The sequence below is a fragment of the Prionailurus bengalensis genome, chromosome A1 (assembly GCF_016509475.1).
Source record: "Prionailurus bengalensis isolate Pbe53 chromosome A1, Fcat_Pben_1.1_paternal_pri, whole genome shotgun sequence".
Classification (NCBI taxonomy): domain Eukaryota; kingdom Metazoa; phylum Chordata; class Mammalia; order Carnivora; family Felidae; genus Prionailurus; species Prionailurus bengalensis.
The window spans coordinates 84,670,210-84,674,203 of NC_057343.1; the positions used below are offsets into that span (position 1 = coordinate 84,670,210).

Below are 3,994 nucleotides of genomic sequence, written 5' to 3' on the forward strand. Positions count from 1 at the left end.
GAGTGATAAGGAATTCCAGAGCAACAGTCTGACTGGGGCATGTGTGTGTGGTGTTTTGGACTCTCAAATTGCCATGAATGCTATTACTAAGGATGATGGAATTTTCCAAAGCGAATTGCTCTCAGTAAAGTTCTAAGCAAAAAGTTTAGGCCTCTTTACATGATAATTGCATGCTTGGAAAATGCAGTACAAAAACTATGTCCCCAAATGCTTTGTATTTATATATAAAAGTGAGTTATATACTAGGTAACAGTAACTATAAGTTTCTGACTAACATGACTGTCCTCCTGGATATTCTAGAGTCACAAGAAATCTGGGACAAAAGAGTCCCCAAATGTGCAATTAGACTGTCCCCAAATGTGCAATATGTCCAGCATCCCTATTGCCCATTAAATGTCATGTATTATAGGGGCGCCTGGGTAGCTCAGTCAGTTGAGTGACCAACTTCGGCTCAGGTCATGATTTCACAGTTTGTGAGTTCGAGCCCCATGTCAGGCTCTGTGCAGACAGCTCAGAGCCTGGACCCTGCTTCTGATTCTGTGTCTCCCTCTCTCTCTGACCGCCCCCCCCCACTCATGCTCTGTCTCAGAAATAAATATACATTAAAAAAATTTTTAAATAAATAAAAATAAATGTCATGTATTACCACCACCACAAATAATAATTGTAACAATTCAAAACACCTCTATAAATCTTCAAAACACTCCTTAGGAGATAGTACCTTCCTATTTAGAATCACTGACCTACCACTAAGAGCTTTGTTAATGAAAAGATAAATACTGATTGAAATAACAAGAAAGCAGCTATCAGCCCTGATTGGTGGGTAAGAAGAGCATCGATATCACAGATCCTCAAAAGCATATGTGAATAATTACATAAGCATTTTTTCCCTGAGTATATCAGTCACTTGAATTAAGTTATGCTAGAGTAACAAACAACTCCTAACTCTCAGTAGCCTAACACTACAAATGTTAATTTCTCCCTCATGTTTCATGTCTGGAATGCATTGATAGAAGTACTCTGCTCATCTTTATAATGCAGCAATCCAGTCTGACAGAGGTTTCATCTTAATATTACACAGCCGTCTAATAAAAAAAAAAATAAAGAAATAAAGAAAAGAAAAGAAAAAAAGAAAAAAAGAAAAAGGGGGGCACCTGGATGGCTCAGTCGGTTGAGCATTGGACTGTGGCTCAGGTCATGATCTCATGGGTTCGTAAGTTCGGCCCGCATGGGGCTCTGTGCTGACAGCTCAGAGCCTGGAGCCTGCTTCTGATTCTGTGTCTCCCTCTCTCAATCTCCCTGCCCCTCCTCCACACACACTCTGTCTTTCTCTGCCTCTCAAAAAATAAAAGAAAACTAAAAACAAAATAAAACAAAACAAAACAAAAAACATTACACAGCCCTGTCCCTGGTGCGATTCCGTCCTGCGCGGCTGTTCTGTGGAACAGTAGTCGTTTCTCTCTGTCCGCCTTATCTCCCACCTAAGTGCATGCCACCACCTCGTGGAAGATTCGATGGACATGAACATGAGCCCCCTGAGGCCCCAGAACTATCTTTTCGGTTGTGAACTAAAGGCTGACAAAGATTATCACTTTAAAGTGGCTAATGATGAAAACAAGCACCAGTTATCTTTAAGAACGGTCAGTTTAGGGGCTGGTGCAAAGGATGAATTGCACATTGTTGAAGCAGAGGCAATGAATTATGAAGGCAGTCCAATTAAAGTCACACTGGCAACTTTGAAAATGTACAGCCAATGGTTTTCCTTAGGGGCTTTGAAATAACACCACCTGTGGTCTTACGGTTGAAATGCGGTTCAGGGCCTGTGTACATTAGTGGACAGCACTTAAGTAGGTGTGGAGGAAGATGGATGCAGTCAGGAGATGAAGAGGAAGAGGATGTGAAACTCCTTAGCATATCTGGAAAGCATTCTGCCCCTGGAAGTGGTAGCAAGATTCCACAGAGAAAAAGTAAAACGTGCTGCTGATGAAGATGAGGATGACCACGATGATGATGAAGATGATGACAAAGATGATTTTGATTATGAGGAAGCTGAAGAAAAGTCTCCAGTAAAGAAATCTATATGAGATACTCTAGCCCAAAATGCACAAAAATCTAACCAGAATGGAAAAGACTCAAAACCATCAACACCAAGATCAAAAGGTCAAGAATCTTTCAAAAAACAGGAAAAGACTCCCAAAACACTGAAAGGACCTAGCTCTGTAGAAGACACTAAAGCAAAAATGCAAGCAAGTATAGAAAAAGGTGGTTCTCTTCCCAAAGTGGAAGCCAAGTTCATCAATTATGTGAAGAATTGCTTCTGAATGACTGACCAAAAGGCTATTCAAGATCTCAGGCAGTGGAGGAAGTCTCTTTAAGAAAATAGTTTAAACAGTTTGTTAAAATTTTCCATCTTATTTCATTTCTGTAACAGTTGATATCTAGCTGTCCTTTTTATAATGCAGAATGAGAACTTTCCCTACCGTGTCTGATAAATGTTGTCCAGGTTCCATTGCCAAGAATGTGTTGTCCAAAATATGTTTAGTTTTTAAAGATGGAGCTCACCCTTTGCTTGGTTTTAAGTATGTATGGAATGCTATGATAGGACATAGTAGTAGTGGTGGTCAGACAAATGGAAATGGTGGGGAGACAAAAATATACATGTGAAATAAACTCAGTATTTTAATTAAAAAAAATTGCACAACTGTCATAAGAAGTGGGTACGAGAACCTTTGGTTTCTAAAGCTTTCACCTTCATGCGACAAACGTCACTTTTGACCAAGGCAGTCATCATGGTCAGAGTGGGGAAGGGCAATCCAACATATACCCAGGAGGGCCAGAAACAGAGATATTAAATAGTGGCTCCACAGACTACAATACCGGGCTTTGGGAATCAGAAGAACCTGAATTTAAACTCCATCTTGACTTGCTAACTGTGCAATATGTGACATTACTTGGCGCTTCCAAACCTCAGTTTCTTTATCATTAATAGTAATAATAATAGTCCCACCTGTGACTTGTTGATCATTTACTTTGTGCCAGACATGGTACCAAATGTTTCACATTTCACTGGATTGACAGAAGAGCTTCAAGGAAGATGCTATTATGAGAGAAATAGTATCTTTCTTGTGGTAATGTTATGAGAACAGAATGAGGTAAGCGTATATAAATTGTAGTTGGTGATCTAGAAACTGCATTTGGGTCCAGCTCTGTGAAATGTACTGTAGGGAGTATGGAAGAAGCAGAGTATTAGGGGGCTCAAAAAAAGAAGTGGGAGACATAGATGTAACATTCAAAAAGGTTATAGATGATTGGGAAGATGAAACATGAATGTGTGAACCAGAAAACTATGAGACACACTCCTTGCAATGGGAAAGTAGAATTCCTCTAAAGCATCATTAACAGGCTTTGAGGAAGCAGAGAATAAAGAGGAAACACCAACCTGGGGGAAAGTAAGTCAAGATATAACTAGAAACAGGTAGAACTTCTGGAATCATGTGCTGGTGAGGGCATGGAGAAAAGTTACCACTAGTATTTCACTTTGTTCTCTGAAATCTATGCATACACCACTAGTCATTTCCCTGATGGATCTGAGGTAATCAGCTCCAGCTGACACCGACATCAGCACTTGCCTGATCCAATCTCCTTTTTTTTTTTTTTTCAGATGAGGAACCTGAGGCTCAGAGAAAATGCAACTTGGCTAAAGTTGAATGAGGGCTTATCTGTGTCTCCTAAGTCCCTCTAATGACTATTGCTCCCTCCACCAACTGCCCTCAACATCAGGAGAACAACAGAGAACTAACTCTACCTGCTGCTGCCCCATCTCCCAGTTCTTAGAGGAATAGTCAAGGACTTGCTCCTGAATCAAAGAAAGGTCTTGGAAAAGGTATTAATATTTCCAGAGATTTACTGACACTCCATTGGGGTAGATTATACTTCCCTGTCTCACTGACAGTAGGCTTGGTCATATGACTTTCTTTGAATTATGAAATGTGAG

The 3,994-nt window shown here is 40.2% G+C and overlaps 1 pseudogene; it reads left to right on the top strand.

Moving 5' to 3' along the window:
• Positions 1 to 1,431: 1,431 nt before the first annotated feature.
• Positions 1,432 to 2,684, top strand: LOC122485275 (annotated as a pseudogene).
• Positions 2,685 to 3,994: the final 1,310 nt, after the last annotated feature.